This window comes from Dendrobates tinctorius, unplaced genomic scaffold (genome assembly GCF_039654945.1).
Source record: "Dendrobates tinctorius isolate UK_male_01 unplaced genomic scaffold, ASM3965494v1 ptg000093l, whole genome shotgun sequence".
Taxonomy (NCBI): Eukaryota; Metazoa; Chordata; class Amphibia; order Anura; family Dendrobatidae; genus Dendrobates; species Dendrobates tinctorius.
Window position 1 is genome coordinate 16,593,780 of NW_027361761.1, and position 26,922 is coordinate 16,620,701.

Genomic DNA, 26,922 nt, shown 5'->3' on the forward strand with positions numbered 1-26,922 from the left:
CTGCAGTGAACGTTTTAATCGACAGAGCAGCAGGATGGTTACGTTAATAATAGAGTCATCAGCGCTCACCATCTTGGTGCAGTACTCAAAGTTTTGAAGAACATCACTTATGTCAATGATCCACAACCACTTAGCAGTTGTTATGTATGGGGGTTGAATGTTACTCTGACTGGCATTGACAAGCTGGAATTCAGCCACTGACCTCTGCTGTTCACTAAGCCTTGCCAACATATGAAAGGTCGAATTCCACGGTGTGGGCAGGTCACAAATAAGTTGGTGATGAAGCAAATTAAAGTGCTGCTGAGGCAAAGCCAGATGGACAAAGACCTGAGATGACTTTCGGAAATGGTCGCTGACATGCTGTACCTTAGAAAGTAGATCCGGTAAGTCAGAGTATGTTTTCAACCCCTTTACCCCGAAGGGTGGTTTGCATGTTAATGGCCACACCAATTTTTACAATTCTGACCTCTGTCCTTTTATGAGGTAATAACTCTGGAACACTTTGATGGATCCCAGTGATTCTGACAATGTTTTCTCGAGACATATTGTGCTTCATGACAGTGGTACAAGTTCTTTGATATAACTTGCATTTATTTGTGAAAAAAAACAGAAATTTGATGAAAATGTTGAAAATTTTGAAATTTTTCAACTATAAATTGTCATGCCCTTAAATCACAGAGATATGTCACATAAAATACTTTATAATTAAAATTTTCCACATGCTTACTTTACATCAGCACAATTTTGGAACCAACATTTTTTTGGGGGAAGTTATAAGGGTTAAAATTTAAACATCGATTTCTCATTTTTAGAACACCATTTTATTTAGGGACCACATCACATTTGAAGTCACTTTGAGGGGTCTATATGATGGGATGGAAAATACCCAAAAGTTACACCTTTCTAAATACTGCACCCCTGAAGTTACTCAAAACCAACTTCAAGAAGTTTATTAACCCTACAAGTGCTTCACAGGAATTTTTGGAATGTTTTTAAAAAAAGAGAACATTTAACTTTTTTCACAAAAAATTTACTTCAGATCCATTTTTTTATTTAACCAAGGGTAAATTGAACTCCATAAAGTAGAGCCGTAAAGATAAAAATCACATTTTTTCCACAAAAATGATCTTTTCACCCCCAATGTCACGGTCCTGTTAGGGTCGACGTGCAGTCACCGCTGAGCAGGGACTCACCCACACTGCAGAGGGGTCCGGGGTACGATACGGCGCCGGGCAGTTCAGGCAGAACAGGACCTGGGGACGCTGCAGTTTAGCAAGGACCTACGGTCATGTGACTGTAAGGGGAGGGGCTTAGCGTCCTGCTGCCAGAGATCGGCAGAATACTATACAGGAATACTCAAAGTCAGACAAACATACACAGAGATAGCAGTAATGTACCAGGGATGAGAGAGAACGGATAGTCGGGGCCAGGCAGAGGTCAAAGCCAAACAGACACAGAAGGTACTAAGCAGAATCCAACAAGCAGTATCCAGAGAACAGACCAAGTTGTAACCAAAGTATCAGGCAAACAGGAACACAGCACAAGCACACTCAGGGGTCAACACACTCTGTCAAGGGCGAAAGTATAACTGACGGGGATAGGAGCTTCCTGACGCTATAAAAAGCTTTCCCAGAACCAGGGAGAGGCCACAATAATAAGCCCCAGGTGTGCAGGTAAGAGCCTGCACTGGGATCATAACATTTAACCCCAGAAGTGCAAGTCAACAGCACTGGTCCCAGACATTAACCCCAAGTGTGCGAGTCCAACCCGCACTGAGATCATGACAGTACCCCCCTCTCAACGGTGGGCCTCTGGACCCCCAGGCTTGCCCGGGTCCTTAGCATGGAAAGCCTGACCCAGGCGATCCGCATGCATCAACTGGGCCGGCACCCAGGACCTGTCTTCCTGCCCATACCCCTTCCAATGAACCAGGTACTGTACTGACCGCCATACCAACCTGGAATCTATGATATGACCAATCTCATACTCCACCTGCCCCTTGACCAAAACAGGAGGAGCAGCGGACTCATAGACTCCCCGGACTGCTTCAAAAGGTTTCAGTAGAGATTTATGGAAGACGCCAGGGATCTTGAAAGAGGGTGGAAGGCACAGCCTGTATGCCACTGGATTGATTTTTTTCACAATCTTGAATGGGCCAATGAATTTCGGCACCAACTTGGCTGAAGGAACCTTCAACTTAATGTTTCGCGTGGAGAGCCAAGCCTTCTCTCCAACCTGAAACGTGGGACCTGGTGTTCGTTTCCTGTCCGCGAAAAACTTATACCTGTCCTGAGACCTAGATATATTCTGCTAGACTTCCGCCCACGTATTCTTTAATCACTGAACAGAGCCCTCAGCCCTGGGACACCCAGAGTCCAGATGAGAAACTCACAAAAATGAGGACTGAACCCATAATTGATCAAGAAAGGAGTCTTATCCGTGGATTGACTCACCTGACTATTGAAGGCAAATTCAGCCAACGGCAGTGCATCGCGCCAGTCATTCTGTCTGGCAGAAGTTAGACATCTGAGGATCTGTTCCAGAGACTGATTAGTGCATTCCGTCTGACCATTGTTCTCAGGATGGTATGCAGATGAAAAGGACACCCCTAATTTTTTGCAGAAAACACGCCAAAACTTAGTCAAAAACTGCACACCACGATCAGACACCACATTCAGGGGTACCCCATGCAACCGGATCATATGCTGCACTAACAATTTGGATAAAGTTTCAGCTGACGGTAGTGCGGACAGGGGTACAAAATGAGCCTGCTTAGAAAATCTGTCCACCACTACCCATACCATTGTATTACCCTTAGATGGAGGAAGATTGGTAACAAAATCCATGGACAAGTGAGTCCATGGTCTTTCGGGCACTGCCAAGGACATCAGCTCCCTGGCCGGCCGGCTATGAGAGCTTTTAGAACGAGCACAGACCCCACAACCAGAAATACGGCCTACACCAGTGGACATGTTGATACTAAATCTGTGGGACTTCCACTACTCCTTCCTTTCCATTCTGGCTCAGGGTGGCATCCCCTAATCCCAGAGCCCTTTAGCTTAACGGGTGGCATGGATGGGGCCCGTCCCGTCGTGGACACTCCCTAGCCAGATGTTCTATTTCTCAGCAGTTGTAGCATGCAAAAGACCTCGGATGACAGGCCCTTCGGTCCTCATTAAGAGCATTTGTCCCGCCCTGGCTCCTGGCGGTACACTGGCTATTCTCTGCTTTCTCTTTCTTCATCTGGGCCAGCTCTACTTGAATATTCACTAGCTCTCGTCGCATCTCCTCTGTCCATTGTGGTTCGATGGCTGATTGACCTGTGACCTCACCACTCTGGACCTTCCCTACCCGGACTGTCACAACCTGCTCCTGTTCACGTGAGCGGGCTTCTCATCCCATATCAGCAGAAATGATACTAGGATCTATCCACACCCACTCTCTCAACGTCTGCTTTGTCAGGACGTCACGTAGTCCGGTCACCAACAAGTCATGCAGCATCACATCCGTCGGCCCTATCCCCATCCCATCTTTTCTAACAATGGTGGTGTGGAGTTCATGTAAGGCATTCATGTATTGTGTGACTGTCTCCTCCTCTCTTTGCATATGGCTAAACAAGCGTGTCTTAAGTTCCCCTACGTCAGTGGGGTCCCATGAGTCGCCTCCAATATCCGGAGTACTTTAGCAAACGTATCACGTTTCTGGGGGATACGCAACATCACAGAATCTCGGGCCTTTACATCTAGAGCCATAATGGCCACTCCAGCCTCGAGCACAGGGGTCATGGGGTGCATTCTCATCATACCCTTCATGCACTCTGTCCAACTCCACAACATAGTATTAGACCCAGTAAACTTTGGCAAATTGCTCAACATGGCCCCCAAAGAAATGCTGGTTCTGGGCCTCACCCCCCCACCCCCTGTTCTGCTGTTTCCGCGCTACCAGAATGCATCCTGCCAACTACGCCTAATGTATGAGGAGGTAACAATTCATCTGATGCAGTGAGTAACTGGAGAAAAAGAAGGGGTTAACAGTTTTTACTGAACAATCGATAACAGCAATTCTCCTCGCAGGGAGGCAATGAAAAAGGGGTAAGAAAAATATGCCAAAAAAAAACTGAACTTATCGGTTGAAGTTCTGGCAGAGGGAAGGCTGGAAAATCTCTCGGCTATGTCGCAAATGGCACAAAAAATCTCTGGCTCTGTTCCGCAGGAAGGAATAGCACTGCTGCCCGACAGTGCTGAAGGATTCAGTCCTCTTTGTCTTTAGTGCACTGTAGCATGGAAACAATCCTCTGGATGAATGTCCCAGAAATGGCACCGGGCACAGTTTGCAAGCATGTGCACTAGCTGCAACAGTCCGCTGTTTCTCAGGGTAGTCTCTGGGTTGTGGCAACGGTTTCCCTGGCAAAACAACGGTATTCAATGGTCTGCTCACAGACGGTAACTCAATAACGTCAGGGGTAATCTCCAAGTCAGTACACGGAGGTCTGGAAGCAGGGAAATCATCAGTAGTAGCTGCGGAGAGGGTGTCAATGTCTCCTGTCGCCTTCCCGCCAAGTCTGCCCCTTTCCCACGCTCAGGCTCCCTTAGACGTCCTCTGCTGTCTGACCAGATGGTTTCTCCCTCCCAGGGGAAATCTCCCCCCGCAAGCAGTCGTGACAGCCCCGATTGTTCCAGCCTTAAAGGGCACCGCACACCACTGATTCCCTCTTGTCTCATCTTCTTTTACCTCCCCCACTCTTTCCATTCACCACATTTTTCACTCGGGTCTCCACCCAGCTTTTCTGGTGGACTTTAGAGACCCAATCACTAGAGTTGAGCGAAACGGGTCAAAAAATTTCAAAAGTCGCCGACTTTTGGCAAAGTCGGGTTTCATGAAACGAAACCCGACCCTAGGATGAGGTCGGCCACGAGGTCGGCGACTTACGCTCCAAAGTCGCGTTTCAAAAGTTTGTTTTGCGCTCTTTTTCAGCCAATCAGGATCCACGGACACTGTGGGCAACGTGATGACATAGGCAGGGGTCACCACCATCTTTCAGAAGGGCATGCAAGTGATTGGCTTGCTTTGGTGGGCGTCACAGGGGGTATAAAAGGGCGTGTACGCCGACCGCCATCTTACTTCTGCCGATCTCAATATAGGGAGAGGTTGCTGCTGATTCTGTAGGGAGAGCGTTAGGCAGGGAAGAAGACAAAAAAACTGCTTCTGCTGCTAGCAATTTGGCCTGCACAACACACCAGTCACTGTGTGTGCAGTGCAAGGGGAGGCTATATAGTAGTGTATCAGTGGTGTTGGTTGTTGGGCTGCCTTCTAAGGCTTCCTGACATTCCTGCATTGCTGTTTACCCACTGCTCCGCAAACTGCTTTTTTAAAAGCAATCCCAATTTTTTTTTTTTGTCCTGCTGAGAAGAAAAAAAATCTGCTTCTGCTGCTAGCAATTTGGCCTGCACAACACACCAGTCACTGTGTGTGCAGTGCAAGGGGAGGCTATATTGTGGTGTATCAGTGGTGTTGGTTGTTGGGCTGCCTTTTAAGGCTTCCTGACAGGCTGGCATTGCTGTTTACCCACTGCTCTGCAAACTGCTTTTTTAAAAGCAATCCAATCTCCCTTATCCTCTAGTCACTTTTGTCACAGCTGTGCCATCAAGCCTGTCACATAGCGCTCAGATATTCATTGGGCCTCACACAATCCAAAAGTGTCCAGTGTCCAAAAATGTGTGCAGAGATTCAAAATCTCCCTTATCCTCTAGTCACTTTTGTCACAGCTGTGCCATCGAGCCTGTCACATAGCGCTCAGATATTCATTGGGCCTCACACAATCCAAAAGTGTCCAGTGTCCAAAAGTGTGTGCAGAGATTCAAAATCTCCCTTATCCTCTAGTCACTTTTGTCACAGCTGTGCCATCGAGCCTGTCACATAGCGCTCAGATATTCATTGGGCCTCACACAATCCAAAAGTGTCCAGTGTCCAAAAGTGTGTGCAGAGATTCAAAATCTCCCTTATCCTCTAGTCACTTTTGTCACAGCTGTGCCATCGAGCCTGTCACATAGCGCTCAGATATTCATTGGGCCTCACACAATCCAAAAGTGTCCAGTGTCCACAAGTGTGTGCAGAAATTCAAAATCTCCCCTGTCCTATAGACACCTTGTACCTTGTTTTACATTACTATATAGTTTGTTGGATTTTGTCTACATTTCTACCAAAAATGAGGAAGGCTGGTGGAAGAGGCCGTGGAATTGGGCGGGGGTTGGCAGCTGGTAATGATGGTGTTGGTGGTGGATCTGATGGTAGTGGCAAGAGCAAAATAGGACCGAATGCAGGAGGTGTTGAGCCTGCGTCATCGTCTGGCTACATAAGGCCTCGAACGCTTAGTTTTCTAGGAGTTGGCAAACCGCTTTTAAAGCCAGAGCATCAGGAAAAAGTTTTGTCTTACATTGCTGACTCAGCCTCCAGCTCTATCGCTTCCTCTTCTTCAGTTGTAAAAAGTAAAAGCACTGAGTCGTCATTGGAGGCTCATGTTCATGAACCACACCTTTCCTTGTGTCCTTCACCCCAACCAAGATTGAAGGATGACGCAGGCCATACTACTGATAACTCCATGGAGCTGTTTTCACATACCATGCCTGGATTATCAAGTGAAATGGTGAATTACCCAGGCCAAGATGAATCTGACATGGAGTGCACTGATGCACAGCCGCTGATGGATGATTCTGCTGGTACATTCACTCAGAGCACTACATTGTCCTCGCAGTGTACAGAGCCAAATTCTGACCCTGATGAGACTCAGGTGCCCCTTCCCGCACACTATACCACCATACACGGTGACACAGAGGAAGGTGCACATGACATAGAAGAGGAGGTGATGGATGACCCAGTTGTTGACCCAGATTGGCATCCATTGGGGGAAGAGGGTGCTGCTTCCAATAGCTCAGATGAGGAGCATCCACAGCAGACATCGACATCGCAACAGCTGTTATCTGGCAGGCCCGGAGCACTCCAAAGACAGGTTCCAAACATCAAAAGAGCTGCTGGACAGCTTGTCCAGAGGGTCAAAAGATCACAGCGTGCTAGGCCGCAAAATGTCTGCCAAAGTAGGAAGAGTGCAGTGTGGCACTTTTTTGAACAAAATCCTCATGATCAGGCCAAGGTTATCTGTAAGAAGTGCGCAAAGACCTTTAGCCGAGGGAAAAATCTGAAAAATTTGAATACCAGTTGCATGCTTAGACATTTAACCAGCATGCACTTGCAAGCGTGGACACAACACCAAACCTCAAGTGCCACATGTGCAACTGATCACAACGAAGGTAGTCAGCAACGCTACATTGTTTCCCCAACTGTAAGCCCACCGGTTAGCACAGCAGCAAATGTTGAGGTGTCGTTGCAAGGCCACAGCAGTCAGGGAATCCCACTGTTATATCAACGAAAGACTGATTCTAGGCCATCAGAAAGAACACCAACTCCATCACCATCATCAACCCTCTCTCAGTCCGCCCTGTCCACCGCTACTTCCACCATATGCAGCTCTCAAGTCCAGCTCACCCTCCCAGACACTATGAGTAGGTCAAGAAAGTACTCAGTCTCTCAACCGCGTACACTGGGTTTGAACGCCCACATTGCCAAACTAATCTCGTTTGAGATGATGCCCTTTCGGTTGGTGGAAAGCACAGCTTTCCGCGAACTCATAGCCTATGCAGTACCACGCTATGACCTACCCAGTCGCCACTTCTTCTCTCGCAAAGCCATCCCAGCCGTCCACCATCATGTGAAAGACCGCATTGTCCATGCACTCAAGCAGTCAGTGAGCGGAAAGGTGCACCTCACAACTGATGCATGGTCCAGTCGGCATGGCCTGGGCCGTTACGTGTCCATCACTGCGCACTGGGTTAATGTGGTGGATGCAGGGTCCACAGGGGACAGCGGTGGTGGGACAGTGCTGCCTAGCCCACGGTATAGGAAACAGTTGGCTGTAGGCGTTCGACCCTCCTCCTCCTCCTCCAGAAGCGAAAGCTCGTCCACAGAGCGCAGTCGTACGAGCACTCCATCTGCAGCTGCCACTGTTGCACACGATGTGTCCCCCTATCGAGCAGCTAGTGGAAAGCGTCAGCAGGCTGTGTTGCAGATAATGTGTTTGGGCAACAGACACACCGCCGTGGTGCTGGCCGAGTACTTGAAGCGACAAACTGAGTCATGGCTGGGCAGTGTACATCTTGAGGCAGGCAAGGTAGTTAGTGATAACGGCCGTAATTTTGTGGCAGCCATAGCCCTTTCAAAACTCAGCCATATACCTTGCTTGGCTCACACCTTGAACCTGGTGGTGCAGTGCTTCCTCAAAAATTATCCGGAGTTAACAGCCCTGCTCCAGAAGGTGCGAAGACTGTGCGCGCACATCCGCCGGTCGCCTGTACACTCCGTTAGTATGCAGAAGCTGCAGCGATTGCTCCACCTTCCCAACCACCGCCTCATTATCGACATTGCAACAAGGTGGAACTCCACCCTGCACATGGTGGAGCGGCTGTGCGAGCAGAGGCAGGCCATAATGCATTTGTGGGAGGATACACGGCCAGGCACTTTGAGAGCAGACATGGAGTTGACAGGTGTGCAGTTGTCAAAGCTGAAAGACCTCTGTAAAGTCCTTCAGTGTTTTGAGGAATGCACACGACTGGTAAGCGCAGACGACGACATCCTAAGCATGAGCATCCCACTTATGCGTCTGCTCATGCAAACTTTGACGCACCTTAAGGAGCAGGCGTCTGCAGCCAATGTTGATGAGGAGGAAGAGGAGGAGGGAATCCTTGATGACATTCAGCCATTGTCTGCTCAGGGACCTCTCCTGGACGAGGTGGAGGAAGAAGAGGAGGAGGAGGAGGATGATGGGGATGATTACTTAGGGGAGGAGGATGCATCTCGTGGGGCAAGTGAAAATGTTGGCGTGGCAAGGTCTGGTACAGGGTTTGTGCGTGACTGGAGGGATGTGGATTTGCCAGAAAGTGCTCCTCCAACCAGCACTCGCAGTGCATCATTGACACCGGGAACATTGGCCCACATGTCAGATTATGCCTTGCAGATCCTAAAAAGGGACCCACGCATTGCCAAAATGATGAACGATGACGACTACTGGTTGGCCAGCATCCTGGATCCACGCTATAAAAACAAATTACAAAACATTATGCCACAGGAGAACCTTGACCTAATATTGGCTAATAAACAAGCAACTCTGGTAAATCGGTTGCTTGAGGCATTCCCAGCACACAGCAGCGGTGATGGTTCTCACACGAGCCATACGGGCCGGGGGCAGCTTGGCAGAGGTGTTCGTGGTGCACACAGCAGAAGTGGCATTGGAGACAGGGGTTTCATGACAATGTTGTGGACTGATTTTTCAAGTACCGCTCACACAACTGGTAATACTGCATCGATGGAAAGTGACAGGAGACAGCAGTTGTCAACTATGGTTAACAACTACTTTTCCTCCCATATCGATGTTCTCCCACACAGGTCATTCCCCTTTGACTATTGGGCCGCTAAACTGGACACCTGGCCTGAATTGGCACAATATGCCTTACAGGAGCTCGCTTGCCCAGCTGCAAGTGTGCTATCGGAAAGAGTCTTCAGTGCAGCTGGATCAATCCTGACAGAAAAAAGGACCCGTCTGTCAACCCAAAATGTGGATGATCTAACCTTCATTAAAATGAACCACGCATGGGTTTCCAAGGATTTTGTCCCACCTTCCTCTGATGACACATAGGGTGACAGAAAAATGTCTTGCTTTGGTCCACCTCTTCCTGGGACTTGACCTATTTCACCTTTTGCATCAGCTGAATGTCCAACATCAACATATGCCACTTTCTAAAACTCCCTAACTGTGCTGCCTCCCCCCCCATGGCCGGGGTCACCACCTAGCGCACGACACCGTGCGAGTGCCGTTGCCCTGGAGAGGTGGGTAGGCCGACTCTTGGGCGCGGGCACTGGTACAGGGTCCTTCATAGTGCAATCAAGTGTCTCTGACGGTGGTGGTGCACACCCACTGTCAGACACACCGCCGTACTATGAGGGGCCCAGTGCCAGTACCGACGCCCACGAGTGGGCCCCCCTTGCTTGGGCAGGGCCCCAGCATTTGCAATCTTTACCTCTCCCTGCTCCTCCGCTGTGTAGTCTGGGCCGTCAAATCCATACTGTGCCTGACACCGTCTGAGCCTGCCTCCTGAGACATATATTTTGAATGTGTACGCTATCCATACATGTTATCCGGGGATACGGTACCCTTTCTAACCTTTGTGCAATCACGTGCAATCCATACTGGGCCTAACACCGTCTGAGCCTGCCTCCTGAGACATATATTTTGAATGTGTACGCTATCCATACATGTTATCCGGGGATACGGTACCCTTTCTAACCTTTGTGCAATCACGTGCAATCCATACTGGGCTTAACACCGTCTGAGCCTGCCTCCTGAGACATATATTTTGAATGTGTACGCTATCCATACATGTTATCCGGGGATACGGTACCCTTTCTAACCTTTGTGCAATCACGTGCAATCCATACTGGGCCTAACACCGTCTGAGCCTGCCTCCTGAGACATATATTTTGAATGTGTACGCTATCCATACATGTTATACGGGGATACGGTACCCTTTCTAACCTTTGTGCAATCACGTGCAATCCATACTGGGCCTAACACCATCTGAGCCTGCCTCCTGAGACATATATTTTGAATGTGTACGCTATCCATACATGTTATCCGGGGATACGGTACCCTTTCTAACCTTTGTGCAATCACGTGCAATCCATACTGGGCCTAACACCGTCTGAGCCTGCCTCCTGAGACATATATTTTGAATGTGTACGCTATCCATACATGTTATCTGGGGATACGGTACCCTTTCTCACCTTTGTGCAATCACGTGTAATCCATACTGGGTGTGAGAACGGCTGGCGAGCTGTTAAGCAAGCTACAGCACCTGTGGTTTGCACACGTAAGTTTTTCATTTTTTCAGGAATGACGGTTAGGCCTAATTCCGGAACTGCGGTTGACCTGCACTTACTGGGAAATCATTGTTCGCGGGTAATAATTGTAATCAGTGATCCCCATCACTAACGTTGTTCAGCGAGTTATCTGCACCTGTAAGCGACAAACGCTGGCCTTTTCAGTGTAGCGCACATGCAGCCACGGACATGTAAGGGCATGACACACCAGTTATTGGCCAATCTCATGTGCCAGAGCCTCACGTGTCCCTCTAGTAAGCCGGACACGGACTGCGGGGCATGACGGAGTCTCGTTCGTTAACGGAATTAAGCTTGCAATGTGTGCATCTGTTCTGTAGCTGGCATGGTTGAGGTTTCCCAGGTGGAGTCGAATTTAACCGTAGGCTCCACTCCTGGTGGTGCCCTTCTGGACATTCCTTTAAGGTTCAGCTTTGCAACCATACTGCCCACGTAAAACAAACACTTTGCCTTCATGAACGCTGTTTGGAGGGTCATGACTCGTGGGAATAACGCCGCCCAATCAGTTAACCTGCTAGAGAGATCCTTCATTGCTCCCAAGCATGACATCACACTCCCTAGGAAGAAGGTAATGCCACTGTGGCGACCGTACTCCTGGGGGCGACACAAGTGCACTGATGCCCAGCCACTGCTCGATGAATCTGCTGGTACATTGACCCTGACCACTACATTCCCCTCGCACGCTACACGACCTGAATCTGACCCTGATGAAACTCAGGTTACCCTTCCCATATACAGTTCCATCTTACACGGTGACAAAGAGGAAGCTGCAGATGAAAGTGCAGGTTCGGCCCACCCGCCATCAGACACACCACCGTACTATCAGGGGCCCTGTGCCAGTGCCGTCGCCAACGAGTGGGCCCCCCCCTGCTTGCTCAGGATCACAGCACTTGCAAAGTTGAAATACTGTGCAGTGAGATGGAAGATGGGGACGACGAGGAATCCAGACAAGTACAGGGATTCCCTAGCGAGGAGACTTATTTGATTGTTTTCAATGTTGGGACAGTAATTTTTGGGGAGCACTATACTCTGGAGAATGATAGATGGGGCCCACCATACACTGGAACATTCATTCCATTTTTCAGTGCTTAACTTGTATTATGAAGTTAATTAAGGTTGACAAGCTTAAGTAAGAAGAATTGATGCTTTTGGCATTCAAATGGGCACTGTAGGTGTGTTTCCTGTCCTCCTCTCACTGCCGACTTTTATTCCCCATTGACTTACATTGGGTTTCGTGTTTCGGGACGACCCCGACTTTTCCCTATAATCGGACGATCTTGCTCGACCCGACTTTTGGAAAAGTCGGGTTTCACGAAACGAAACGCGACCCTAAAAAAACAAAAGTCGCTCAACTCTACCAATCACGATTCAGGGATTGTCTGTCAATCAATGAAACGCCGCATTCATCTTTGTTATGTTCCTGCAGTGATTGACTGCACAGCATCATCAGGGGTATGAAAGACCAGAAGCCGCCCTGATCGGCGCATTCAGCTCCAGATTTAGAGAGTCTAGGGAGAGAGGCTGCTAAGATAGGGTTAGATTTGAGGATTTATTAGTCAGTGTGGCGTCTACCATCATAAACTACTCAAATCCAACGAAACCAGCAGTCCTTCTAAGGACAAGTTCCGGAGTATATAGGTTGCAGTGTGAGGTAGACAGGGTAGTGTACGTCACTTTATAAATATCAGTGCAAAGCCTGCAGGCACTGTATGTGTGTGTATACATATCATTACATACATCAAGAGGGTCCATTCTCTTCCTGTGTGGTGGTGCTGCTGCTGCTGTTGCTGCTACTTGTAGGATATATTGACTGTATATACCTAGCCCATGGTCTAATTGGCTTGGAAAAATTTTTGGCCTGGGTTAATAGAGCTTTTTTTATTGCAAAGCAATCCAGAGCCCTTTTTTTTCTCCATTTGCTTTTTGAGAGTGCCCAATACTGCCTTAATCTTCTCCTAGCACAGCATGAAAATCCTGCAATTTTTCAGTAGTCCCAAAAACCACTTTTGAATGTGCAGAGAAATATTTAATTTTTATGTGGTACGGTAGAGTCGATTTTTTTGTTGAGTGTCTTACATAATTTCTTGACATCATTTTGCTGAACCACCCAAAAAATACATACAGGCCACAGATTTCCATTTTTGTCCTGTGTGTCACTGTACTTATATTCAGCACTATATAACAAAAAAAAATACAGGTCAGAGATTTGTCAGTGTGGTATCTCTGTGCCAGCTTATATCTGTGCATGCTCCAAGTTTGGCCAGTATAGGCCGGTTTTCCAGTTTTTTTTTCCTTTGTGTCACTGTACTTATATACAGCACTATTTAGATAAAAATAGCAAAAAATACAGACCACTAGGGATGAGCTTTCCGATATTGAAATATCGGAAATCGGCCCGATATTTGCGATATCGGAATTCCAATTCCCGATTCCGATATTTTTTTCACATCAGAAATCCCACAATCCTTCAGCCTCTGAGCGCTCCTTGGAGCCAGTCAGGAGCTGAAGAATTGCTGACAACATTGTGTAACTCCCCTATGCTTGGTAGGAGGCATCCAAACTGCTAGCTAGGGGCTGCGCTGCGATTGGCTGGCTGGATGGTGTGATCAGGCAGTATAAAAGGCTGCGCCTGCCATTTTAGCCTCACTCTACTGTGAAAGCAGATAGGGATAGGTTGCTGTTGGAGATAGGGAGAGATCTCGGATCTAATAGCGATAGAAATTGGTTTTCAGTGACTGTAGCAGCCCCTGTGTGTTACAGAAGCAGTCTTTTTCCTCACTGACTCCACTCAGTTTCATTTTTTGTGCTGTGCAGGCTCTCAGTGAGGTGCTTAGTGAGACAGTTCAGAGCACATTCACTGCAGCTGCTGCAGCTCCTCTTGCTGCATCACTGCGTGTTGTGTGTCTCACTGCCTTTTCACACTTTTCTTTTCATCCCTTAAATCCCCTTCCCCTATTTTTTCCTAAAAGTATAACTTCACCATCCAGTACATTTTGATGAACGCTATAAAGGGATTTTTTAGTGAGGGGTTCCCCCTCGAACCTCCCCCCCAATACCTTACCCCCATTTATCCCTCAATTTTCCTGGTGTCAGGTGCGCTTTGCACAGTTTAGTCTAAGTATGGAATGGACAAGGCAACTGTTAGGTGGATTCATAACTGGCTTAGTGATCGGACCCAAAGAGTGGTAGTAAATGGCTGCACATCCAGTTGGAATAATGTCTCAAGTGGGGTACCACAGGGCTCTGTCCTGGGCCCTGTATTGTTCTACATCTTTATCAATGATTTAGATGAAGGAATTGAGGGTAAACTGATTAAATTTGCTGATGACACAAAGCTAGGAGGGATAGCTAATACTAGAGAAGAGAGAGAGAGGAATCAAATAGATATAAATAAACTGGAGGGGTGGGCAGCAACTAACAGAATGGTTTTTAACAGGGAAAAATGCAAAGTACTACATCTGGGCAATAAAAATGAAAAAAGCATATACAGCATGGGAGGAATAGGGCTAAGCAACAGCACATGTGAAAAAGACTTGGGTATACTAATAGATCACAGACAGAAAATGAGTCAATAGTGTGATGCAGCAGCAAAAAAGGCAAATGCAATTCTAGGATGTATTAACAGAAGCATACAGTCTAGATCACGTGAAGTCATTATTTCCCTCTACTCCTCTTTGGTCAGACCTCATATGGAATATTGTGTCCAGTTTTAGGCACCACATTTTAAAAAAGACATCAACAAACTGGAGCAAGTTCAGAAACGAGCGACCAGAATGGTGACCGGTCTGCAAACCCTGTCTTATGAGGAAAGGTTGCAGGATTTGGGATTGTTTAGTTTGCAAAAGAGAGGACTGAGAGGAGACTTAATAGCTGTCTACAAATATCTAAAGGGCTGTCACATTGTAGAAGGATCAACTTTATTCTCATTTGCACAAGGAAAGACTAGAAGCAATGGGATGAAACCGAATGGGAGGAGACACAGATTAGATATTAGAAAAACTTTTTGACAGTTAGAGTGATCAATGAGTGGAACAGGCTGCCACGAGAAGTGGTGAGTTCTCCTTCAATAGAAGTCTTCAAACAGAGGCTGGACAGACATCTGACTGGGATGATTTAGCGAATCCTGCTTTGAGCAGGGGGTTGGACCAGATGGCCCAGGAGGTCCCTTCCAACTCTACGATTCTATGATTCTATGATTCTAGTCACCTCCGCTGCGCAGACCGCCTGTGTGCTTTTTTTTGGGGGAGTGCAGCACCTACTAGATCAGTCTTTGTAGTCACATCAGACGGCAGGACCCTAGTGCGGCCTGTTCTATCGCACACCCCCAAATTTTTCACCAGTAAATTCACTCTCAGTGCCCCTATAAGTGCTACTTTACCTCACAGCATCTATTGAGGTTAAAGTTAAACACTCTATAGGGATTGTGCTGTGAGGGACCCAAACCACCCCCCTGTTCCCTGATGCGCTTTGCACAGTTAATAACCTCCGCTGTGTAAGCCACCTGTGTGCTATTTTTTTGTGGAGTGCTGCACCTGCTAGGTCAGTCTTTGTAGTCACATCAGACTGCAGGACCCCTAGTGCGGCCTGTTTGATCGCGCACCCCCAAATTTTTCACCAGTAAATTCACTCTCAGTGCCCTATAAGTGTTACTTTATCTCACAGCATCTATTGAGGTTAAAGTTAAACACTATATAGGGATTGTACTGTGAAGGCCCAAACAACCTCTGTGGTATCACCAGGGCAGTTTCTAGGGAATTTTGCCAACAGGGCGAACATCGAAAAAGCCCCCCCCCCGAACATTAACATGCTGAATACTTTAGATAAACTTAGATAAACGTGTCTTACCTTTGCATCAATCCAATCCTCGAAGGCATCAAAGTTCAAAGGCTCAGTTTCCTTGACTTTGCTGCTGCAAAAAGGTCTATTGCAGCAGAATAGTCTGCTTCCTCTGCCAACTCGCTCTAGATCGATAAAATAGCCAGGGCCAATAATCTTTCTTCCGTCATTGTAGAACGCAAGTATGTTTTTATTAGCTTTAACTTGCTAAAGCTCATTTCACAACTTGCAACAGTAAGGCTACTTTCACACATCAGGTTTTCGGCGTCAGGCGTGATCCGGCGTCGTGCCGGAATGCCGGATCCGGCAAATGTTTTGTAAAACCTGATGTGCCGGATTCGGTTTTCTGCCGGATCCGTCTTGTTCTTGACAGACAAAACCGGATCCGTCTCATCCGGTACATCCGTTTTTCTATCCGTTTTTCGACGGATTACGCCGGATCTGGTTTTTAAAATTGACCCTTGTGGCCTTCCGAACGGGATTGGCTACTGGAAAACTAGATATAGCATGTTCCTACAGCCCTTCTTTGACAGGTTGTAGAGGAGAAAGTGCAGGTTGGAGAGAAGAGCAAGTTACTGGCGAAGATGGATGTTATCATTGGAAATATTACCACTAGAAGTTCTGTGACGGTTTCAGTAATGAGGGACAATTTTGCACTATACTTTATGTCACCTCAAGGCAGAGTACACTGGCAGGATGACAGAGTGTGAAAGATTTGTGCCCTAACCAAACTTGTGTACCTTCTGGACCAACAGTATATACCTTTGCCAACCAAAGTTGGCTATCTTGTCATGGTCTTACTATTTTTAGCTTTAGGCCACAGGTGTGTACCTGGTTGTGTTTTATGCAAAGTATTTCACCTTTTAACAAAAGTTGTGTACATTGTTAGGAAATCACCAACAATAAACACAACTTTTCAGGTGAAATACTTTGCTTCAAACACAACCAGGAACACAACTGTGGCAAAAAGCTAAAATTTACCCACAGTTATATACCTGGTTTTGAATACCTTTTTACCTTTTAAATACCCTGTATTTAACCTTTTTTTTAAACATATTTCGCCGCAGAAAGAAATGACAGACAACCAGTGTAAACAATAATTTAACTTTTATTTAAAATATTTTTTTTTGTGTAAACTGTTTTTAAAGTTAAAAAAACTTTTTTAATAAAGGTTTGAAACCAACCAAATGGGCATTTTTATTACAAAAAAAAATTATAACTCGGTGTAGTGTGGGGTGGAAATACTGCTGGAGGGGCTGCGGGACACTTCGACAATGGGAGTGTGGAGAGAGGACTGGGATCGTGGTGGGGAAGGAACAGTTAGAGGTGATGGTGTGGAAAAAGCTACAGAATGGGTGGACATGTGGGAGGCAGAAGAGGTGGTGGGCGGTGGAGTGGAGGGTTGGGCAGGGACTGTAGGAGCAGATGATGTTGATGGAAAGTTGTATGGGGAAGGAGTTTGGTACGGGGAAGGACTTTGGTACGGGGAAGGAGTTTGGTACGGGGCAGGTTGCTGGAAGTGGGGAGATGTCTGGTACTGGGGAGGTTGCTGGTACCAGGAAGGTTGCTGGTACTGGTGAGGTTGCTGGTACTGGGCAGGTTGCTGGTATGTAATAGGAGGGGGAGGATGGAAAGTGGCTGGAGGGGGTGCAGATGTAATAGGAGGGGGAGGATGGAAAGTGGCTGGAGGGGGTGCAGGTGGAGGAACTACAGTGGTGGGAGGTGGAGGTTGGGAGGTAACCTGCTGTAGAGCACCGTGGCACGAATGCATTACATGTATCTGCTGGGTAGGAGATAGTGTTGCCATGCGCTCCACAATAGACCTGAAAAAGGTGTGGTTTGGCGAAGATTTTGCTTCTGAATGCATGGTTTGCAGAAGTGTCTTCACCTCCAGAATGCTGGAGTTGATCTGCTGAAAGCCTGTGGAGATTTGCTCTGACAAGACTTTTAGACAGTTCTGGAAAGATGCATTCAGATGCAAGAACTCTGGCGCATAACTCTTTTCCTGACCCCTCTGCCGCTGCCGCCCAGTACCCGCAGGTGTACTAGAGGTGGCAGGGGCAGAAGGGTGGGGTAAAGGGAAAGCGATCTCCTCACCAGCAGCTTCATGTAATGTAGGCGGCCACGATGCTCCTGTGCTGGTGGATGGGACAGATGGGTCGAATGTGTGGGAAGGCTGGGAAGGTGCAGATGTACCGGGGCGGTCGAAGTGTCCCTCGGTGCCGGTCTCCTCAGGGATCGCCTCAGAAGGGTCCAATCGTGCAGGCTCCCGAGTGCTGCTCACCGTGCTGTGGAATAAAGAGAAAAAAAAAAAATTAAAATACTGACATGGTATGGCCCTGGCTGAAAAAAAAAAGTTACATCTAACATTTTTTTTCACATGTGGTGTGTAATATTTACCTTCTAGTGACCATTGTTTCCCGGAGGAACGACAGGGCTTGTGCGTACTTGTACTTGCTCCTGCATCCTCCAGATCCACTCGGAGCCCGCATCTCTTTATTGAACTCCTTCTTGAAACGATCCCTCACAGACCGCCACCGATTCACAATTCTGTTCCCTGAAACGAGAAAGGAGTGGTTAGTATACAACATCAGTGTTTCACAAACTCCAGTCCTCATGGTCCCCAGGGGTCATGTTTTCAGGATTTCCATAGTAAATAGAAATCCTGAACACATGATCCGTGGGGACCACGAGGACTGGAGTTCGGGAAACACTGGTTTACATCAAGCAACCGGTACTGTATATACTTACGCTCTTTAATCTGGGCCCGAACATCGAGGTCCTCCCAGCGGCCCACAAGGAGCGAACAGATTTCCTCCCAGAGTCGTCGGGTAACGATAAGGTCAGCGTGGCGGCGGTCAGCCATATTCCAGAGCGGCTCCCTTTCTCTGACGAGATCGATGAGGTGGTCCACATCGAGTCCTCCATCCTCACCGTCAGAGTCGGGAGCACGCTGTGAAGGCTGTTAAAGAAAAAGACAAAAATAACATAATTAGCCTCCACAAAAGAAATGAAATAAAAAGTGCAAAAAAACAAAGCAAAAATATTTATACTTACACGCTGGTGACCGCCGCGTTGCTGTCGCCGACGACCCTGGGAGGCACTGCGAGGACCTCTTGTCTGAGCACCAGATTGGGAAGACTAGAGAAGAAAACAAAAAATGTTATGTCTTTGGATGTAGGCATTTGTTTGCTGTGTGTGGTCTGCAGAACATTGTTTTCTATGTGTTGTGTGTAGTGTGATGTTGTGTTTCTGCGTTTGATGCAAAAAACTTACCAATTGTGAGCCCACTCCAAGTGTCTGTCCACCCCTTCCTTCTTCTTCTGGGAGCTCCTCTTCATCTTGTGAATCCTGTTTTGAAATAAAAGGCAATGAATAGACATATATTACAGAGATGATGGATTTTGGAAATAAAAACTTACCGTCAAACGCTGACGATGCGAGGGAGGGCTCCCAGAAGATGATGTGCTGTCTTCCTGGTGGCCACACTCCATGCCTGTGGGTGGTGTTCCAGCTGCTGCCATTGCTGCTGCTGCTGCTGCTGCATCTATTGGGCGGCTGTTGAATAAAGAGAAACAAAGGGCCAATGAATATCGATATTCAATAGCCCTAGTTTGGAGGAATGGGGGTTTGATAATTACCGTCTCTCATCTGCTGCTGGCCTCCCCTCCTCAGCATGTTCCATTTGCTGCTCCATTTGGGGTGGTGGTGGTGCTGATGGTGCTGCAGTGGTCTCCTGCCTTCTCCTGCTGCGCTTGGTTGCTTTCTTGGGTGGCATGTTGGGTGTGGCTGTGGGTCCCACTGTCTTGCTTTTATATATGTCTTGTGGGCAGAGCTACTGAGCATGCTCAGACCAAAAAAACCGGATCCGGCCACCGGATCCGGCTTTCGCTGGATCAGGCGCATTGCGGCGCTCATAGGCTTTCATTGTGTGAAAAAGCCGGACGCGCCAGATCCGGCGTGTCCGGCTTTTTCGCCGGAGACAAAAAACGTTACAGTAGCCGTTTTTTCCAGACGCCGGATCGCGACACATTGCCGGATCCGGCGAAAACCGGATGAAACGCATGGCCATCCGGCGCGATCCGGCGCAAATGCAAGTCAATGGGGGGGAAACCGGATCCGGCATTGCATTTCACCGGATCCGGTTTCTGTCAAAAGCGCCGGATCGCGCCTGACGGCGACAACCTGATGTGTGAAAGAGGCCTAATTGGAATAGTCAATAGAATTCTCATTGCAATCCATAAGCTTGGGAACAGCTCATGGGAGTGGGTAGAATCATAGAATCATAGAATCGTAGAGTTGGAAGGGACCTCCTGGGCCATCTGGTCCAACCCCCTGCTCAAAGCAGGATTCGCTAAATCATCCCAGACAGATGTCAAATCATCCCAGTCAGGTATCTTGTATGTGTTGCAGAACTTCAAGGGGTGTAACACAATCTTGGCTTAGAGTAGGTTGGATATATCTTAGCTCTACACATAACTGCATGCCGTTTACATCACATTGCAGAGTAGCATCTTCAACAGTGAGGCTTAATATTTGCTCCAAGTTCTTGCATAGACCCATAAGCTCGTCTTTTACTGGCAAATCCAGGATATTATGTAGGAAACCAAATGCTTGTTATGTAGTGACAACTGGGAAAAACGGCTCTCGAAAGATGCAGTCATGTTGTCTATCAGTGGGTAAAAGACACAGATCATATAATGTTGTACTGGATCTGTAACAGGTTCATCTTGACTTTCATAATCAAAAAATCTTTTCTTTTTACTTAGCCGCTAAGCACCACAGATATTACCACAAAATCCTTCCCCCCCGCCCCGATATAATATAGCAAACACAAACAGTAGGGTAAGCACCCCAGAGCCAGATAATGCCTTCAAACACCCGCCACCCCCCGATATTACACACAAAGAGAGCAGGCTAACTAATCACCACAGATACTGCCACCATGCAACCCCCCAATATTACACACAGTGACAGCAGGCTAAGCACCCCAGATATTGCCACAAGTTCAACCCCCCCACCAATATTAAACAAAAAAACAGCAGGCTATGCTCCACAGATATTACCACAAAATCCCCTCCCCCCCAGCCCCCCAATATAACAAACACAAACAGCAGGGTAAGAACCCCAGATATTGCCCCAAACTTCCCCCCCAATATTACACACAAAGACAGCAGGCTAAGTACCCCAGATATTGCCAGTGCCAGTCCACAACCCTCCCCCATATTACACAAAAAAACAGCAGGCTAAGCTAAGCACCACAGATACTGCCAGCAAACAACCCCCCGATATTACAAGCAAAAACATCAGGCTAAGCACCCCAGATCATGCCACAAAATACCGCAATACAGAATACCTCAATCCGGGCCAGGCACGGATATAGCAGCAAAGACCCTGGATCCAAACAGCAGCGATCAGGCAGCGTTCGTCTCTCACTATCCTTCCTGTGTGAGAGCGTGGGGGCGTTCCTCGGCCAGTCGCAGAAGCAGAGGAGCTCAGGAGCAAGCAAGTGAGTTATAGGAGTGAGTGTGACGTCACTCACTTACACTATCTCCGTGCGCGGCGCCCTGCTGGCTGTGCCTGTCACTGTGAAAGATTATTTTCTGCCGACTGTTTCACTTCAGGGAGGGGGGTTACCGCGTGCCTGCCTGGGCTTGTAGGGAGACAGACACAGACAGCTAGGCACTAGGCAGGCGCCCCCTGGCTTGGGTGGCACCCAGGGCGATCGCACCCCCCATCCCCCCCTAAACACAGCTCTGGGTATCACAGCAGTGAAATTTACTGCGCTGTGACATCCGACCGTAACATGTACACCAACACCACAAGCACACGTTACTCTTTGTGTAGGCCACACTAGATTCAAATAAAGTGTAGCAGACACACCATCATACAGTGCCATTAGTGTTTCTTATACCTGTTTGTAGTCCTACAGGAATAAGCACACTAATCCCTAATAATTACTTTCTTGCCGTTCTGAATCCCATCACTAGAGATGAAGAAGGCACGGATTAAGGGACGTCCCCGCGGAAGAGATGCATCAGCAGCTAGACATGGTGCACATCCAGAGCAAGCAGCAGGCCCAAGTCACTCAGCAACTACTATCACCAGGCAGCAGTCATTTATGCGCAGCTTGTTAGGCGCGCAGGGCCATAGGCTGATAAGAGATGATCAAGTAGAAACCGTTGTTGGTTGGATGGCAGTTGAGGCATCCACCTCAATGAGCGCAGCATCCTCCCAGGACCTCTCCACCACATCGGGTCAGGCCACTGAAGAGCAGCAACCATCTGCTTCTTCACCTCCCACGAAATTGCCCAGACATTCAGAGGGCCAGGAGCCAACCTCTTCTCAGAATCTGTTGGCTTGGAATCTGTGTGCCAGCCAGACAGCCTTCCCGCAGCTGAAGAAGAGGTAGTGTGCACAGATGCGCAACCACTGTGTCCGTCTGAGGAAGAAGTGGAGGGTGGGCCAGTGCCCACTGTGACCAGACCCCAGTCAGCAGATGATGATGAAACTCAGCTGCCAGTTTCTGCTGACGAAAGTGTATTGGATGACGAGGTCCTTGACCCATCATGGCATGCTGAGGTGCAGCAAGCAAGTGGGGATAGCTCAGAGGAATAGCTTGCAGGTGTAGTGCAGCGTGGCCGTCCACGTGGGAGAGGAAGAGGGAAAAATTGGTTGTCGGCTCCCTCAACTTCAGCACCCGTTAGGAGCAGGGCTCTTTTAAAGAGCACAAGGGGTGCGCCCAAGAGTTGTGGTGCATGGCCTTTTTCGACCAAGTTTCAGATGATGTTACAGTAGTCAGATGCAAGCTTTGTCGACAAACTGTGCGGAGAGGGAAGAACGTCAGCAACCTTAATACCACCCATATGTAGACGTATGTCAGGAAGAGGCACCCTGTGGAGTGGCAGCATCACACCCAAGATGAGTCGCCACCTGCAGCTGGTCCCCCACCTTCCACCTCTTCAGCCACAGCAGCCACCTCTTCCTCCTGCTCGCAAACAGCTGCTCCCGCTTCCTCGCCAGAATGCCAGGGTGCATCTGCAGGCAGTGTTGTACGGCGGCACACTGCCTGTACTTCGTCAGCATCAGCATCCCAATCGCTGGCATCCTCACACACCCAATCCAGTGTGCAGCCATCTGTCACACAGGTGTGGGAGAAAAGGCGTCCGTACTCGGCAAACCACCCACGAGCACAGGGCATGAATTCTCGCATTGCCAAACTGCTTGCAGTGGAAATACTACCATTCTGGCTGGTGAGCAAGCCAGCCTTTATCGATATGTTGGGGTTTGCAATCCCACAATACAGCATTCCCAGCCGCTTCTACCTCAGCAGGCAAGCCGTCCCCGCCCTGCAACAGCATGTGGAGCGTAACATTAAGCATGCGCTGCAAAATGCAGTTAGTAGCAAGGTCCACCTGACCACCGACGTGTGGACCAGTCAGCATGGCCAGGGACGCTACATTTCCATCACCGCCCATTGGGTAAATGTAGTTGAGCCTGGAACTGAAGTAGACAGTGCAAGTGTGCGGGTCCTGCCAACTCCACGGATTGCAGGCCTCTCCTCCGTACAAATTGACTCCTCCTCATACTTCTCATCAGACTCGCCTGCACCCAGACGTACAACAACCGATTTCAGCACTGCATCGGTCAAACATCAACAGGCCGTGTTGAAATTGGTTTATCTGGGAGATGTTAGCCACACCACAACCGAGTTGTGGAACACGCTCAAGGAGCAAAGCGACATGTGGCTTGCGCCGCTCAACCTCCAGCCAGGTATGGTGGTGTGTGACAACGGCCGACACCTGGTCGCGGCTCTGGGCCTAGGTGGTCTGACTCACATTCCATGCCTTGCCCATGTCCTAAACTTGGTGGTGCAGAGTTTCCTTAGGAACTATCCTGACCCTGAGGAGCTGCTGCACAAAGTCAGATACGAGTGCTCTCATTTGCGGCGTTCAAGCATGGCTGCATCGCGCCTCTCAGCCATGCAGCGCAGATTGGGCCTGCCCGAGCACCGCATCATTGTTGACCTCCCCACCAGATGGAATTCGACTTTGCATATGCTGCGGAGGTTGTGTGAGCAGCAACCTGCAATTATGGAGTTGCAGCTGCATCAGGCGCAAAGTAGGCGACACACATCTCAGCCCTCCCACTTTACTACCACAGAGTGGGCATTCATGAAGGACATATGCACCATTTTGAAGTGCTTCGAGGACTCCAGTCTGATGGTGAGTGCGGATGCTGCCCTACTCAGCCTGACTATTCCCCTTATATGCCTTATAGAATCATCACTTAAAGGACTAAGGGATGAGGTTTCTCAGGAGGAGGAGTATGATGAGACACTTGCACCAACCAGGCAATCTTCATCGGCCCGGTTGGTACAAAGCTCTGTGGGTGCCTCACAAAGATCCAGGCAGGACACAGCAAGCGAAGAGGATGAGGAGGACTATGAGGATGAGCCAGAGGAGGAAAGTACACAGCACTCTACTAGTAGTCACCAGATAGAGCATGGATGGGGTGATGAAGAGCAGCCAGAGCACATTCCTCCAGCTGGTGATAGTGATGCATGGCCAGTTGGCAGTCTTCAGCACATGAGTGACTTCATGCTGCAGTGTCTGAGAAATGACCCACGCGTGGCTTGTATTCTCCACAAAAATGACTACTGGGTGGCCACCCTCTAAGATCCACGTTACCGGGACAGCCTTCAAAGCCTAATTACACCGTTGAACCGGGCGCGTAAAATGAAGGAGTACCAAGACGCACTGGTTAATTCACTCATGTACTCTTTTCCACCGCATAGCAGTGATGCGCTTGCACTAGCAGGCACCTCAGTGCATCCTGGACCCAGCGGAATCCCTTCAGAAGCTGATAGCAGAAGCAGTACATCTGCTACTGACAGGTTCAGCATACCCAACGTGTTCCAACGGTTTCTTAACCCGCAAACAGTTTGGGCACTATCAGCACAGACAGTGCAATGCACTAGGAGGCAACGTTACCGTGACATGGTGGCACAATACCTCTCCACCCCTGTCAGTTGCTTCAGGATGGATCTGACCCCTTCAAGTTTTGGGTCTCCAAGTTGGATATATGGCCCGAGCTTAGCCAGTATGCCTTGGAGGTCCTAGCTTGTCCTGGTGCCAGTGTGATTTCGGAACGTGTCTTTAGTGCAGCTGGCAATGTACTAACAGACCGTACCAGACTATCCGCTGCAAATGTGGACCGGCTTACATTCCTAAAAATGAACCAGGCCTGGATTTCTGGTGAGTGGTGACTTTTGCTGCCCTGGGCCAGATTAGACAGGTTACATGCATGGTTGGTAGCAGCATGCATGCTCTGTCATGTGCCTATGTTGCACACAGCGTCATCTGTTAGCCCGTGCTCTGGCCTCTACTACCAACATCTAGCACCAGGTTCAGTGACTGACTCTTTCACCTCATACTGTTTTCCATGGGCTCTAGTACCGCCAGCTAGTGCCCATTTCTGTGACTGCTGATTTCACAGCATGCCGTGTTTCTGGGCTCTAGTACCGCCAGCAAGTGCCCATTTCCGTGACTGCTGATTTCACAGCATGCTGTGTTTCTGGGCTCTAGTACTGCCAGCTAGTGCCCATTTCCATGACTGCCACTTTCACAGCATGCTGTGTTTCTGGGCAACGGTACCGAGAGCTGTACCTCGTTAGACCAAAGTGGAAAAAAAGGACGACAGATGCCAAACACCTATAGGCAGAAGCACAAGAGGCGGAATCCAGCCACGCCGGCTGTTTCCTGGCAGTGAAGTGCGGACACAGGTGCCTCCCCCGAGAGGTAAACTGAGTTCCAGCATCGCCAGCTGGTTCTCGGGAGTGCCCAAGGGCACGGGTACCTCCTGCTCCAAACCGTGTTTCAACAACGCTTGCCGTTACACGGTTGTGTCCGCAGCACTGTTCCATGCCCCCGCCGTACATCATTCCAGCTCCGTTTGCTGTTATCCCTGGTGTCAGCAGTGTAGGAGCCCCCTACATGGACTCCGCGACCTGGCGCTCAAGGCTGGTCTCGACAGTGCCAGTAGGCCCTGCTCCTCCCCTGCTGCGACTGCGGAGTAAAGAAGACTGTGTCAGGGTTGTGGGGGCAAATGTGGCTCTGGCACCTTCTGCTGAGAAGACATTACTCCGGTAGAAGACCCAAGACAGGAAGACAGACGCAGAAGACCCAAGACAGGAAGACAGATGCAGAAGACCCAAGACAAGAAGACAGATGGAGATGTCCCCGGACTCCAGTCTTTTTGCTCTTGAACTTGCGTCTTTGTGGGTTTTTTTTGGGCTTCTTGGCAGTGCTTTTAGCTTATGTCACTACACTACTATATTGTGGTATCCGGGCTACAGTAATGTCAGCTGTTGCCCAGTACAGCCACTGGCACTTTTACCTTCTGCTGCTTATATGGGTTCCAGTAACGTCAGCTGGTTCTCAGTAGAGTCAATTGCTTAGGTCCCTCCTTTGTGGTATCCGAGTTCCAGTAACGTCTGCTGGTCCTTGGTAGTGCATTCTGGCACAGGTACCTCCTGCTTAGTTAACGGGCTCCGGTAACGTCAGCTGGTGCCCGTTAGTTCCATTGGCTCTTATCCTGATTTCTGCTGCCTACACGGGTTCCAGGCTCACCAGCTGGTTCTCTCAAGTTCCTGTGCCTACTGTTACTTCTGTGCATTTCTTTTTGGTTTGGTACATTCTGCGACCAGCCAACAGCAGAATAACCATAGACGGAGGTGTAGGAAGCAGTAGCAGCAGATGCACATGAACCAAAAGCAGAATATCAATATGCGGAATTACTGAATAACAGTAATATAATCAGCAGAAGACTAAGGCCTGTTTCACACATCCATTTTTCACCATCAGTCAAAATCCGCCGATTTGCAAAAAAAACGGATCCGCCATTTTTCTTGACGGTTCCGTTTTTTTCCCCATTGACTTTCATTATTGGCGGATTTTGACTGACGATCGTCCGTTGCATCCGTATTTCTGCGGATCCGCCAAAATTATGGCGTCCGCTGAGATCACCGAACGGACAGTGCAACGTTTTTTTGGTGTCTGGATCCGCATTTTTCACTTTTGCTAC

At 48.6% G+C, this 26,922-nt stretch overlaps 1 protein-coding gene across 1 annotated transcript in view; it reads left to right on the top strand.

The window, feature by feature from the left end:
• The first annotated feature begins 278 nt into the window (after positions 1-278).
• Positions 279-26,922, top strand: part of LOC141098583 (cytochrome P450 2K1-like) — a 243,856-nt gene continuing 217,212 nt past the window's right edge. Inside the window, exon 1 of the mRNA XM_073586490.1 lies at positions 279-383. The gene's annotated coding sequence lies outside the window, so the exon portion shown is untranslated. The remainder of the gene's footprint in view (positions 384-26,922) is intronic.